This window comes from Dipodomys merriami, unplaced genomic scaffold (assembly GCF_024711535.1).
Source record: "Dipodomys merriami isolate MVZ:Mamm:240054 unplaced genomic scaffold, mDipMer1.0.p SCAF_13, whole genome shotgun sequence".
NCBI classification, from domain to species: Eukaryota; Metazoa; Chordata; class Mammalia; order Rodentia; family Heteromyidae; genus Dipodomys; species Dipodomys merriami.
Genome location: NW_027202604.1, coordinates 24455768 through 24472234, shown reverse-complemented (window position 1 = coordinate 24472234; position 16467 = coordinate 24455768). Strand labels below are relative to the sequence as shown.

The window sequence follows — 16467 nt, the reverse complement described above, 5'->3', positions numbered from 1 at the left end:
ACTAATGGGGTCTTAGTCCATTCTTCTGATTTGGGGGCTCTGGAAAATATTTTATACTCTGTTATGGTATTTGTGCATATATGTGTGTGAGTGTATTGTGCATGTGTGTGTGTTAGTGTGTGTATATAGTGACCAATAAGATCATTGATTTTTTTCTCTGAAAAGTGAAAAAAAAAGCTGGTTTGTGAAAATGAGTGACACTCCTGTCAATCAAAGCATACAATCCATAGTTTAATTTTCCTCCACAAACCTAAGTATTTGCACTAGGAAGTGAGACATTTAAATATGGGAGGCATAATATATTATTAATAATATATTATTGAGACATTATATATATATGTATATATATATATATCTGTTCTTGGGTTCATCACATGAAGTCAGAAAACTAAAACCCTTGCTCAAAACAGACAGGCCACATAGGGAAGACTAAGGGAAAAAAAAGTATAGATTATCTCTTTCAATTAGCAATAATCTCACCTCAGATAAACCTCATTGGCTATGATACTGCCACTGTGCAAAGCTAAGATTATCTCTTTTTTGCCATATAAGACAGCAGTTTGTAAATACAATGTGTCTTGATACTGTCATTCCTTTCAACATTCTCCACCATCCCTCTTAACACAGCCTTTCCCTAACTTTTCTTAAAGTTTGTAGGATATATATTGAATTTTTCTCTGTATTTTTCCTCACTTCTCTTCACTTATCTACTTGCCACCTCGCCGCCACCCCTCCCCTTGCAAATATCCATTTCCTAGTGTTTATTTTGTTGAACCATGATTTTGCCTTTTAGGGAGTTACACTGTTCAAGTTATCCCCTAAATCTACTGTATTCCAATTAATACATTTATGTACACTTGCATACCACCCAGGGTATTTACTTACATATTTATTAGCCAATTCTAACTTATAAATATGAGAGAAAACATGCAGCCTCTGTCTCCCTGGGCCTGACTTTCACTTAACATAATTGTTTCCAGGTCCTTTTACTTCTTTGCAAACAGTTTTACTTTGCATTACAATGTTTCGATTTCCTGAGAAAAGCTTCTCAAAATGAAGACTCTCTTACCCTAACATAATCAGGTTCAAATCCTATACTGACCTTGAAGTGCTGTTCCTATGATTCCAAGGAGAATTCTGAAATTTCATGCATGCAGCTGTTGTGTTAGCACTTTTCTGCATCAGTGAACTACTCATGATTCATTGAATATTCTTACAAATTGTGATGATAATTTAGTATAATTGCAACAAATAAAAATGGAGAATGAACAAATGTCAATGGTAACAAGCAAATGATGTGAAAATGCATCAGTGAAATGGACTCCACCCTATTCACTAAAAGTGAACATGGGCCTCAGATCTCATAAACCATGTGCAGTGAGGGAGAGCTATTTTATAGTGTTCTTATATAATTACATATTACAGTTTCCTATATTACAAAATCATAGAAGATCTTTGAGAACAGTACATCTTGGCTTATGACTTTCATTCTTTGTGCTACTGTTTTTACTTCTGAGGTTAATAAGGAAATGATAGGCTTCCAGATCATCTTAACCCTAAAGCCATGATCCTGATTGGTGTGTGTTAATTTTTATATAAATTAATAGTCAGACCTTGATATCTTCTCTTTGCCCATCTGCACCCTCATTCTAATCTGAACACATCCATATTCATGACTTCAAGTGCCATCTACCATCTGATGTTTCTCACATTTCAGGCTCCAGCTCTCTACCTTGTAGTCTATATATTTTTCTCCTTAACATCTCAACAGGAGATCCACCTGCCATCTCCTCAAAACCCACTCCTGCTCTTGCCTACACATTTTTAGCTAATAGAAATGACTTTCTTCTATTTTCAGGCCCCAAACAATATTGTTATGCTTGTTATTTTTTAATTTTTTATTGTAAAAATACTGTACAGAGGGGCTACAGTTACATGAGCAAGGTCATGAGTACATTTCTTATCAAGCATTGTTGCCTCCTCCTTTGTTTTTCCCCTACCATCCCTTCCCTCCCACCTCCACAACTACACTCCCCCTCCACCCGCCTAAATTGTAAAGTTTGTTTCTCAACATAGTGTCTTGTACATCTCGTTACAATGGGTCAACCTGTGTCCCTATTTAAACATTTTGTTTTTTCTCTTCCCCTCCCCAAATTATACGGACATCAAATACAGTGAAAATGGGTTATACCATGGAGGAGGAATATACAAAGCAAAAAAAAAAAAAAAAATCACATGGTACCTTATAAATACGTTAGAAACAATAGCAAGAAAGAAAAAAACACATGTGTCCCTATCTTGGGGTTCATTTCAATTAACTTCATCTTATCTTTTTTCTTGAATCTACATCTAGTTGATAGTGACCTATCAGCTACACCATCCAAATCTAACCAGAGCCATTCCACTTCTGATCACCCCCCCTCCCCCCCCCCCCCCGAGCCATCATCATTGCTCATCTGGTGAGTAATGATCATGCCCTTACTTCTGGATTCTTTGCCCTGCGTCAGAGGAATCCCTTGACTAGACCATCTTCATGATCTGAGCCACTGAATTCCCTACTGCTGTTCCCTTCACTCACTGTTCGAGCCCGTGGCCCGTATTGTCAGTCATGGAACTGGTCAGCTATAATTTGCCCTTGCAGAGATCTTTGCCTGGGAAACCTTCCTCTGAACAGTCTTGTGGCCAGAACCTTCTCTTTTCTTTATCCAGAACAGCTCTTGGGGAAAATGTTTCCTGGCTTATCTATCTGAAGCCTGAGCTATACCCATAATTTTATATCCTGATTTCTTGCTTTCTGTCAAGCTTTTATCACAATTTAACTTGCTGAATACACACCTACATGCTCACACTTGTTTATAGGTTATTTCCCCTACCAGAAATAAGCTGTATGGGTCTGGGGGCTTTTGTTTGTTTTGTTCACTGCTAGGTCTTCCTTTGGTACTTAGAAGGGTTCCTTACACAAAGTGATTTTTCAATAAATGCTTTTTGAATAATGGAATTGAACCAAGTTTTCTGTCCTTCCTGAATTCAGTCCTGTTTTGTTTTAGATACCCATTTGGCTCATCCTCTATCACATTTCATCTCATTTTATAGATCAGGGAAACAAGACATCTAACAGGGAGACACTGGCTCTCTTTGTTGTCCTGGACACATGTTAGGCACCACTTATTTTATACCAATTCCAAAAGGTTGACCATTTGTTTTGTTTGTCAGTGTCTGCTTGTCTACACTCTTTCCTGGGGCTTTTTTTTCTAGTCAAATCTGGCTTTGGTTGGAGCCATCCCCAGACTTCTCCACTTCTTACTCATGGTTATCCAAGGCCAGTCTGTTTGTCAGGATTATATTTGTCTATGCATAAAAATGGGCCAAACTGGTAGACCTTGAACACCTTTGTTAGATTAAAGCACAGACATGTCTGGAACTCACATCTCTCCACATGATTCCAGATTCCAAAAATCTTTCCTGCTTGTGGGATTCCAAACCCAGTCTACATTATTACAAACACTGTTGAATGTTACCACACTCTTCCATGTTACCACTTAAGTAGCATTTATTCCCATAGAATTAAGTATGTTGCGTGACATTTCTATCTAACTTCTGTTAGAGTAAGGCCAGCCTTCATTTGTTGTCCTATCCCAGATACTCACGGTCTTTTCTTTGATCCTAACGTGTCCAAAGTAGACACTAAATTATTTGTTCACTTGACTTGTGATGTAAGAGCAGATGAACTCTGACTTTTGCCACTATGCCAAATAGTTTTCAGTACATGGTTTTAAATAACTTTCTGCTATGGATTTAAGTAATTTTCTGGGTCTTTCAATTTTATTATTAAATTTGTATACAGAAAAAGTCATTCTTTTTGAAGTATTACTGATCTGAACTGAATCCACAGTATTTCCATGTGCCAGTCTATCTTTCATTTCTGCAAAATACAATCCTTTTCATATAAATGCCAATGTTTTGAATTTGTAGCTACATTAGGAAATCATTAATAGTATAGCTATCTTTAACTGTGAAATAGCTGTGCATATAGGAAGGCAATATTTCAGAGCATTCTGAAGCTTTCTCTCTATTTTGCTTCTTCAGAAACCAACTTCAATTTTGTGTTGACATCATCAAATGTACAAAATGAAAAATAACGAAGATATGTTAGCATCTTTTAGATAATAGCTTGCTGCCATTGTCTCTCTTGCCCGTTCACAGTCATGCTCTGTCTTGTGTTCTCACCATTCATTTCTATTTTCTCCTCTCCTTAATCATTTTGTTATAATAAGCCATCATAAGCAGAAGAAAATTCCAGAATGTAATTCAACTATGACAGGACAAATAAGTATATAGCTGTAAGGTTCATAATAATTTACACTTGCTTCTATAAGTGACAGAATAAAGTTTAAATTAAGATGGTAGAAAATTTTATTTCAAAGGAAATTTCTATATAACTTTTTGAAAAGGCTTGATTCTTTGTATTCTCTGATTTCTTATTCTCTAACATGGAAGATCATCAGCATATCATGTGAAAAAGACATGGAAGTTAATATTTTTAGTTATGAGTTATATTTGAGTACATGAACATCAAATTATGATAGGTACTGACAGAATATACTGCTCTATAAGATAAACTCTAATTTTTAAATGATATGTAAAAATAAGTGCAAAGAATTCTTAAAGCACTATGTAAACTTGCTATATCTACATATCTTTATTTATTGCAAGAAAATATTCTCACAAAACTGATGTATTTATGAATTGTGTTATACTGAAAATATAGATACAATGCATTTCAGTCAAACACTACTGAGAAGATCGAAGCTTTAGAAATATGAATTTAAAATATGCTCAAGCCAAATGCCATTCCACTCTTTCTGTTGCAGATACATGTGTGTGTGTGTATGTGTGTGTGTGTGTGTGTGTGTGTGTGTGTGTGTGAATATGTACTGATTTCCAAAGTGTATAATCTAATTGCCACCATATTTAGGAGTTATCCCAGTTAATTCAGGATGTTATTGGAGGAGAGACCAAGTTTGAAGACTGAACAGCCTGAGCAGTCCTCTTCCACATGAGCACCAGGCAGTCTTCAAGTGTTAATTCAGTTTACTTGGTTTTTCTTATCAAAGACCTGTTAGTTTTTGTAATCATGGTAACAGTGACTCTACCTAACTTACACAAATTAGTCTTCCCATTTGAGCAGTGATGCTTGTTCTTCATTGCTGATGACAAAATTACCAGACATACTGCATGCACTGGAGTATAATGATCTGAAGATTGGGCACTGGATGCATCCTGGCCCCAATTTTAGGTTCAAATCCCAGTTTTGCTACATTCCAACTATGTGAAAGTGTTTCAAGTTCGTTCTTCCTTAGTAATAGTAATGGATAGTATGCAGCAATATAGAAATTAAATTAACCCATATTAAACACTAATAACAATATGCAGCATATAGTATGTACAAAATAAATGACAGCTGATGTTATTTTTATTGAGATCATTTGAACTTACCCCATTATTAAATTATCTGCAATGTTTAAGACATGAAGATCCAACTTCGAAGTCCTTCACCCCACCACAAATGTATATGTGTGTATAGATGTATATGTATATATGCATATGCATATGTATACATATATACACAGAGACAGATATATATGTGGTTGGTAAGTATATACATCTGATATATGTATATATCAGATATATACATGCAGTGGGTAGATACCTATATCTATAGATAGATAGATAGATAGATAGATAGATAGATAGATAGATAGATAGATAGATAGATAGATAGATAGATAGATAGATGTCAGAGAGTACTCCTGTGACTGCGCTACTGATAGGAGGTTCTTCTGTCAGTACAGTTCCTTTGGTACCTTCATGTCACTCATTTTAGCTAGCATCCAGATTCTTTGTAATGCTCCAAAAAGGACACAGTAGGAAGGGAAGATGGGCTGCCTACCATGTTCCATGAGGGCCTTATAGTTTCCTTTTTATATTACCAGCACCTAGTACATAGTCTAGCATTAAATAATGTCTGATGAATGGATGAATATACAAATATCTTTATACATGTGTACATGAAAGTGTTTCTTAATGAGGAATGTTTCTAACCTCCTTTAATGGATAAATTATAATTTAAGTTATTATGGTAATTCTTATGTCTACTTACACTTCTAAGCTTATTCCTGAAAAATCTGTATGTCACTTTGGGTAATACGGACATTTTTACAGTACTAAATCTTTCAATCTATGAACCTGGGAGTCTTCCTATTTTATTTTAGTGTCTTACTAAATTTCTTTAGGTCTTTCACTTCCCTGGTGACATTTATTTCTAAGTATATTTTTAGAGTCATCATGAGTGGAATTGCTTTCATGATTTATTTCCCAGTAACCTTATTGAGGTGCAAAACTTTTTTTTTATTTTTTTTCTATGTGTTGATTTTAGATCCTACACAATTACTGAATATGTTTATCATTAAAGATCGTTTTGGTAGAGTCAGTTTTTCTGTATGTAGTATCATGTCATCTGCAAACCAGGATAATGTGATTTCCTCTTTTACATATTTGCAAGCCTTTAATTTCTTTCCCTGGCCTAATTGCTCTAAGTAAAACTAAAGCATTATATTGAACAAGAGTGGTAAAAATAGATACTCCTGTCAATTGTTGCAGATCTTAGAGAAAACACAAGAACCCACTTTAAATATAGACATATACAGTAAGTATTAGAATTAGAAAATTAGAATTAGAATTAGAAAAGATGCTCAAAGTAACACTTTTAAATAGCTGACTTCAAAGCAAGCAAAATTGAGGATGAAGAAAAACATTGTATCTGTATGTGCCTAACAACAGAGCTTCAAAAATATGTCAAACAGGGCTGGGAAGGCGGCTCAGTGGTAGAGCACTTGCCTTGCATGCCTGAGGCCCTGGGTTCAATTCCTCAGCACCACATAAGAAAAAAGCTAGAAGTGGCCCTGTGGCTCAAGTGGTAGAGCTCTAGCCTTGAGGTGAAGAGCTGAGGGACAGCTCCCAGGCCCAGAGTTCAAGCCCCACGACTGGAACAAAAAAAAAAAAAAAATGTCAGGAAGTGGCGCTATAGCTCAAGTGGTAGAGAGCTCGCCTTGAGTTGAAGAGCTGAGGGACAACGCCCAGGCCCAGAGTTCAAGCCCCACGACCGACAAAAAACAAAAACAAAAACAAAAACTATATAAAAAAAATGTCAAACAGCAATAACTACAAGATGAAATAACTGAGTCAGCTTGTATAGTTGGAAACATCAGCACTCCTGTGTTACAAATGGATAAATCCAGCAAGCAGGAAACCAGTAAAGACATGGTTAAACTCAAAAGCACCATCAATCATGGATATAATTGATCTTTACAGGTTACTTCATTTAATAACAGAGGGGTGTACATTCTTTTCAATCTCTTATGAAACATTCACTAAGATAGATCAGTCTCTGCTATAAAACATGACTTAACTTTTTCAAATGAGAGATATCCTACAGCATGTTCTCAGACAGATCTGATGCCTAAACTAAAAAAGATGGGCTATTGCAAGTGTTGACAAAAATATGGAGAAATTGGAGCCCTCATTCATTTCTGAAAGAATGATTAAATTGTTCAGTCACCTTGAAAAAGTTTGACAGTTTCCCAAAACATTAAACACAGCGTTACTTTGAAACCTGTAAGTTGACACTGGTTTATGCCAAACATACATCTCCACAGTATTTGTATAGAAGTATTCATAGTAGCATTATTCATAAAGACTAAAAAGTGGAAACAATGGAAACACTCCCCATCCGATGAATAGCTAAACAAAATAGCATATATCTATACAATTGAACCTTACAGCAAATGGGAATGAAGCACTGAAATGTAGTACAGTATGCATGAACTTTGAAATTATTATGCTAAGTGAAGGACAGAAGCCACAAAGGGACAAACATTACAAGATTCCACTTATAAGAAACATCCAGAATAGATTAATCAATAAAGACGGAAAGTCAATTCGTGATTCTTAGGGCTGGGGGAAAGAAGAGTAACTACTCTGGGGCTGTGAGGAAGATGTTCTAGAATCAAATTAATGGTTGCACACTCTGAATTGCAATTGAAGTGGTTAATTCTGTAGTGTTTGGATTATATCTCAATGAAGCTATTGTAACTAAAACACAGTCCCAAATGAGTATATATTAGAAAACCTGCACTCATTTTGGTTCCTGTATAACAGAATTACCATGTTGTTATAATAATGGATTAAAAGATGAATCCTGTTTGGACTTGGCCAGTTGTAAACAATATGTCCTCCAAGGCACTAATATTATAGGAAGCTGTTATGAGGAGCTAATTCCAGTGGATTACCAAACTATCAGAAATAATACTGGAAGGTTTAGCTAACTGAAGTCTGTTTTCCAAAAACTTACAGGTTAGAGTTCTAATCCCCAGTACCCAAAATGTGGAGTAATGAGTACATTAAATGAAAACATTGTGCGGGCCTTCAACTCGTGTGACTGGTCTTACACTCATGAATGTCACAGCACAGCCTTATAGAAAAAAGTGATTGTGCAGACACAGGGAGGAAGAGGAGGAATTTTTTTAAATACAAGTATCTCACCTGTAGGTAGCAATGATTGCTTTAGTGTCCTTCACGTAACCAAATTTTCTTTTCTATGTCCTTTCTAAGATTTCAGGAACAATACTAGATATAGAAGTCTGATTTTATGTCTTATCTAATGTGACTGCATTATGCATCTACTCCACATGTATGATATTTGATTTTTTTACTCAGATCAAAATTTGGTGTCTCATTATGGATAATTAGCTTGAGTATCCGTTTCAAAGAGATCTTTAAGTAATGAGCATTAAATTTTATCAAATTGCTCATTAAGGAACTATTTAAACTAGGTCATGGTGTTTCTTATTTTCTGTATTGATATGTTAATATACTGATACCATATGATGAATTGTGTTAAATTCTATTACTACTTTTCAAGTGCAGCCCAAAACTATAAAACAAATAGTTGCAGACATTAAAACAAACCTTGAAAGTTGTAGTTTTCAAGGTTTGCTATACTTGAAAAATTAATGTAGGCATCTTTCCATATTTTTCTTGGTCCAGAATAATGTAAAACACATAATATTCTTTATTGATCTTTTTCCTTTAAAAATCATTCATAATAGTATTTAGAGAAAGAGCCTTTGATAACTTCTTTGTGCACTGAATTGCTTACTTCTTTTCAATATTATTTTCAATAATTTTCAATTATCCCTTCTTAAGATTTTGTATATTTTTTCAGAAAAAAAATTCTTATAAAAATTTACTTACATTTTTAAGTATATTCACATACCAAGGTCCATACTATTATATTTTTATTTTAAATTCTCTGCCCATCTTTCTGGAGTTAAATCTTGTTTCTTTCTGATGTCACTGATTAGGTATTTTCCTTTTTTTTCTTAGATTTTCTAGAAATTTGTCTATTTTCTTTCTTTTTCTAAAAGACCAGTTTTGAAATTGTTAATTTCTACAATCATCTTCATTATTCTTTTTAGCTAATTGCCTCAGGCATTATAGTAGTTATTCTGAATTAAATCTTTAAGTAAGTTCTTTACAACAATCAATTTCTAGGGAAAAAATTACATTAGACTCTTGCTACATAATGATTAGTAATCATTTTTAAAGTCAGTTACTTTAAATAGCTTTTAATATTTAAATAATTTTTCAATAATTTTATCAAGTTCTTTTGAGAAATAATTCAAATTTTGAATACCTTCAATTTTTAGTTTTGAACTTCTCTTACTACTCATTTAATTCTTGTGAAATTATTAAAATAAGCAGAAAAATGGAGAATAATATAGCACACGTTCATGAACTTAGAATAAATAAATGTTAAGTGCTATGCTTGCTTCAGGATTTGTTTTTAAAGAAATAAAGTATCATATAGAAATGCAAAAGTCAGAAATGGAGGTGTGGCCTAAGTGGTAGAGTGCCAGCCTTAAGTGATAAAGGCCAGGGGGAGAGCATGAGACCCCGAGTTCAAGCCCCAGTATCAGCACCAGAAAAAAGAAAGAAAGGAAAAAAAATAAGAAAGAAATGCAGAAGTCCTTTTTCTTTTTTTCTTGTTTGTTGTTTATTTTTTAATATATGTTTTTATTGTAAAGGTACTATACAGAGGGGTTACAGTTACATGAGTAAGGTAATTTCCTACTAAGCATTGCTACCCCCTTCTTTGTTTTTCCCCTACCATCCCTTCCCTCACCACCTCCCCAACTTCTCTTTCCCTCTGCCTGCCCCCCCCTTGCCCCAAGTTGTAAAGTTCATTTTCAACATAGTGTCTAGTACATCTCATTGTTACAATGGGTCAACCTGTATCCTTATTTCAGCATTTTGTTATTTCCCTTCCCCTCCCCAACAGAAGTCATTTTTCTACATTTTCTATTCCAGTCCCTTCTGTTTCTCTCCAGAGGGAACATCTTTCCCAGAGGGTTCATATCTTTTTTGTCCATATTCATATATATATATATATATATATATATATATATATATGTTGTATGGCAGTATTAAGTATTTGATATAAATAGTATAGGGAACGTTGTGAAGCCTGACTTTTATCCAGCATTACATTTTGATCTATATTGTGGTCATTTATCCTTTCTGGCTGCCACCAAGAATTCTTCCATTTCTGTGATGTCTGTCTTTATGTGTCTGTGTGAGCCTGTGTGGAAGATAGGGCACGTTGCTAAATATTTCCAAATTGCTTTGCCAGATTATACCCCTGCCAAAAATTTATTAAAATCCCATCTTTTTCCATGCTTGCTAACAAGTACTATTAATAGACTTCTAAATTTCAAAGTATGAAATTTTGTCATTGATACTTTAATTTTCATTCTGAAATTAGATGTTTGAATATCATTTACCATAATTATCTAGAGGTTTTCGTGAATTAGTTATTCATCTTTTACTGTTGGGCTATTTTCTTTATATAGAAATTATTCATAGGTTAATGGATAGCATTACTTTTTCTTTTAAAACATTGCAAATACCTTCTCTATGTTACTTCTTTTTTTTTTCTGGTACTGGGGCTTGAACTTGGGACCTTGAGCTTTTGCTTAGCTTTTTTGCTTATGGTTGCTGCTCTACCACTTGAGCCATACCTTCTCTTCCTTTTCTTTGCTGGTTAATTGCCAATAAGAGTTTCTTTGTTTTATCTGTCCAAGCTGGCTTTAAATATTGATTCTCAGCTCTTAGCTTCCTGAGTAGCTAGAATTACAGGTATGAGCAACTCACACCCAGATTGTCATTGACTTTTAATTTAGTTTATAATGTATTTTCTTTCTGACACTAATTTTTAATAGTCATATGGTCAAATTTACTAATCTTTCTATTATAATCTGCTCATTTTTGCTTTGGTGTTGTCTTTTCACTTGTAAGAAAATTGTTCAGAAGTTTTGTTTTTTACATCTTTGATCTTTCTGAATCATTTTGTGTATGTGGTATAAAACTTAAAGAGGGAAGAAGAATGGCTGAACTCATTCGAAATCTACATTCCATATCACAGATAAGGTAAATAAAGCAGAGCCCCACAACTTAGCTCTGGATAGAATGCCTGCCTAACTCCGGGCCCAAACTCCTGGGGTTTCACATGTCAAGTTCGGCCACATGCTTCCAGATATACGTAAAGGTGAAGGAAGAGAAAGGATATTTCTTACATGACCACATGTAAGAGGCACGGTGAACACTTCACCCATCTTCAGGGTAGACATGAGCATTAGATTTAAACCGATAAAGAATTAGGACAGGGAAAGGGAGATCATAAACAGTCCCAATCACAGCTATGGTCTAGATGGCCATAACCTCAGTCCTTGATTTTGCTGGAGGATTTGCGAGAAGGTCTCATATCTATCATCATTTGAGAGGAGCAGTCTGGTTTCCATGAGATGATTAGTCCTACTCCAGGGTGCAGCCTGATTATTATAGGTAATTACTCTTAATGGGAGATGGTCTGTCCTGAGAGGCTCCACTGTTTCTTGGGGGTAATTTTACCCCTGTCATAAAGATGACAGAGTAGACCAAAGTCAGTCACTGCAAAGTGATTGGCTTACACAAGGACAGGTATGAAAACAGACCCAGGATGTCAAGCTTTTAGTTAATTTGTGGACTCAAGTAAGGAATCAGTGCTTTACAGCAAAAGCAGTTTAAATAACTGTTTTACTAAGTCATGGTGCAAATTTTATTGACAGTATTATTTGCCCTGTTTATTTAAGGGCTTCTTAATATATATTAAAATGTGGGTGTTTTTGTTTTTCTTGGAGGGTAGATTGTATGGCAAAGTGCTTTATTTTTCCTACATGAAAGACAACATGGAGAAATGGGGAGGAAATCAGATATTCCAAGACTCCTTCTTTGCTTCCATCAGTGGAGTTTAACTAGAAGAACTGATCATTAAAAAATCAAAAAAAAAAAAAACAGGTATAGTTGCCATTTGAAAGTCAGATGTGCAGCATTATTTACCATAGCTATATATGGAACCAACTCAGATGACCCTCAGCAGATGAATGGTCAAGAAAATGTGATACACACACACACACACACACACACACACACACACAGAGTGGAATTCTATGCCTTCCTCCATTTGTTAGGAAATGGAAAGACTTGTAAAAAATTATATTAAGTGAAGTAAGCCAGGCCCAAAGAAACATAGGTCCCATGGTTTCCCTTATTTGCAATAACTAGTACATGTCTAGGACAAGCAGAAAAGGTCAAAAGCTATATACATATGACCATATAAGATTGACGCAAAGTGAAATGAATCCCAAGATAGGGACACAATGGTTTTATCTTTCTTGATGTTGTTTTTAATGTATTGATAATGTACTATGTGATTTTTTTTGTTTCTTTTGTACGTTCTTCCCCCATGGTATAACCTGTTTCCACTGTATTTGATTCCGGTGCCCTGCATCTTGTATATACATTTTTCTAATTTGAGGAGGGGAAGGGAAATAACAAAATGCTTAAATAAGGATACAGATTGACACATTGTAACAATGAGATGTTCAAGACACTATGTTGAAAAGGAACTTTACAACTTTGGGGTGGGGGGGAGGAGTTGCAGAGGTTGGGAGGGAAGGGATGGTAGAGGAAAAACAAAGGAGGTGGTAATAATGCTCGATAGGAAATGTACTCATTACCTTGCTCATGTAACTGTAACCCCTCTGTACAGTATCTTTACAATAAAAAATATTTAAAAATGCTAAACTCCTAAAAAAGAAAGTCATATATAATGTATTTTTGTGTTTGAACTTTTATTGTTATTATAAAGGTGATATACAGTTCCATAATTGCAGTTACATAATTGTGCTAAAGAGTACATTTTGTTTTTTAACATTGTCACCCCTTCCTTCACTCTCTTCCAGTTTTTCCCTCCTGTGTATTTTTATTTTTTTAATAGTTTTTTCTTCCAAAGAAATAATTATTTAAAAAATTCTCCCTGGAATGAATGAACCCATCTTCTAATCGCTTACTAGGGCATCATAATCGCTTACTAGTAAGAATTAGCTAGCCTTAAGTAGCGCCTTCTTCTTGTGCTTTAATTGAAAAACTAGGGTTTCTGCAGTGATAGGAATCTAATAATACAACTTTTCCCTATATCCGGGGACTTCCTTAATAGGTACCTTGTAAGCTTTTTCTGTTCAGATAAAGAATATATCTGAACAAAATGGCTAAAATTTACTGACTGAATCAGGCTGTCCAATGAACTCTGAATCCATATCCAACATAACAAGACATTATTCCAGCAGCTCAGCTACTGAGTCCTCCCAGATACCCGCCTTATTTTTCCCTGTAGCACCCTGCCAAATACTACTACATCCCTTAGTAGCCTTCCTGGCCAGTAGAGGTAAATAATACAATGTTGTTCCTGTAACTAATTCTTGTAAACTTAAAGGATTATTAGAAGAACAAAACTCGTGTTAAGTGCTTTTATTACATTAAAACATGAAGTCTTTTTTAAAAAACTTAAAGTACTTTTCCAGATCAACATACTGACAAAACAGGAAAACGGAAAAATGCAAATACAACTCTCACAACAAGCCTACAATTAGCGGAAGTCAATGCTGTGATATTTGCTTTCACAGATTGCTTGACAAGATTATCATAATGAGGAAAATGTGAATAAAGGTCAAGACTCAAGGATGGCTACACTCATTAGCATGAATGCTTTGGAATAAGATGCTGGCTGGCTCTCCATTGCCTATTTATGGAAAGGAGTTTAAAGGAGAATGTATCGCTGTCTTAAAAAATATCTGAGATATGAAAGGGATATAAATATATATCTTAAATGGGTTTCATTTGATGAAATTGACACAAAAAACGAGAGTTGTAACTGTGATCCTTAGAGAAGCTGGTAATTTGCCTGTCAAATATAAAGTCAAGTGACTAATGTAAATGCCTCACACGAGTGCACTTAACCAGACTGCTGAAAAAAAGTTAGGGTGTTATATCTCCATTACTGCTTATTATAGGCCATGCCATCTTAAATAAAATACCTTTCGTTGATCTAGACAAAAGACTAAATAAACTAAAAGCTCAACCAGAAAATCTACTATGAGACAGTCTACTATTCAATTTTGGCACAGCCTTTTTTTTTTGGGTCCAGTCGTGGGCCTGAACTCTGGGCCTGGGCACTTTCCCCTCAGCTCTTCAGCTCAAGGCTAGCGCCCTACCACTTGAGCCACAGCGCCACTTCTGGCTTTTTTTTTTTCCTGCATATGTGGTGCTGAGGAATCGAACCCAGGGCCTCATGCATGCAAGGCAAGCGCTCTACCACTGAGCCACCTTCCCAGCCCTACTATTCAATTTTGGAATGTTCAACTTTACAGTTTAGAGAAAATAAACTCAGCCTATCTATGATAATAAGATGTAGGTTTAATGTCAAAGCAGAGCAGTCTTAAATAACGAATTCAACCTAATTATGACATTAGACAAGCTTAGGATATATATCGATTTATTAGAAGTAAATATGAAATCTATCCTCCAAAGAACTACAGCATGCCCTAATTTAACTTCAGGATTGCTTTGATAACTCTCTCGTGGGAAAATCAGATAAAAGCTTGGTCTCAATGTGATTAAAAGATTTCTGGGATTTATGCACCAACATGAAAGCTCAGGATTTGAGGTTTGTGCTAATTGTTTCCAACCCTAAGTCCCCAAACTCTGACATCACTATTGAGATATCTTAAAAGATACTTTGAAATATGCTTTAGGAGTCCTGCAATTACTTAATGTCAGTATTTTTTATTGTGAAAATACTGTACAGAGGGGTTACAATTACCTGGGCAAGATAATGAGTACATTTCTTATCAAGCATTGTTGCCTCCTCCTTTGTTTCCCCTTCCCATCCCTTCCCATCTCCTACCTTCCCCCCCCTCCCCCTCCCCACCAAAGTTTCAAAGTTGGTTTTTCCACATAACGACTTGTACATCTCATTGTTGCAATGGGTCCACCTGTAACCCTATTTAAACGATTAGTTTTTGCCCTTCCCCTCCACAAATTATAACAACATCAAATACAATGAGAGCAGAGGTTATACTGTGGGGGAGGGACATACAAAGCAACAAAGAAATCATCTTATAAATATGTTAGAAACAATCGCCTGAAAGAAAAAACATTTGAATACTTTTCTTGGGGTTCATTTCACCTAACATCAACTTATCTGACCTTTTCTGCTTGTCTCAGACATATACTAGTTATTGCAAATAAGGGAAACCATGGGACCTATATTTCTTTGGGCCTGGCTTACTTCACTTAATATAATTTCTTCCAAGCCTTTCCATTTCCTAACAAATGGAGCAATGTCATTCCTTCTGATGGAGGCATAGAATTCCTTAATGTAAATATTATTTTATTTATTTTTAGTTATAATTTCAATTGTAAGTTGTACACAGACCCACACACTCAAAAGTGTTCAAAAGCAAACCTTAACATGACTGAAATCATTCACACCTGAGATTGTATTATCAGGTAAAATCATTTAGGTACAGATTTCAAAATAAGGTTTCCTTTTATCCTCTTTTTCCTTATAGTAGAATGAAATATAAATGCAATATTCATAAAGATCATATTTTTTAATGAACATGGCTTTGCATACATGGTCAGGATTGTGGGTGTCTGTCACATTACATTGTATATTTTGTATTAGCTTGTCTGTCTTACCAATAACTTTAAAATGTGAATGAGATTTGCTAGGCTATGCATAGTGATAGTATTCCTTAGTAATGAAACCAACTAGGGGACATAACAGAAAAAAAAAGTCTACTTTACTGTTTTTAAATATCAGATGACTGTTGACTAGAGATAACTGAATCATATGAAAAGAATGTTCTGACCTGGAACATTGTGTTATGTTACAAGATAATATTTTTTTATTTTATTGTAAATTTATTGAGGGGTTATAGTTACATAAGTAAGGTAATGAGTATATTT

The 16467-nt window shown here is 35.0% G+C and overlaps 1 pseudogene; it reads right to left on the bottom strand.

The window, feature by feature from the left end:
• Nucleotides 1-367: 367 nt before the first annotated feature.
• LOC138824893 (U4 spliceosomal RNA) lies at nt 368-525 on the bottom strand (annotated as a pseudogene).
• Between the last annotated feature and the right edge of the window lie 15942 nt (nt 526-16467).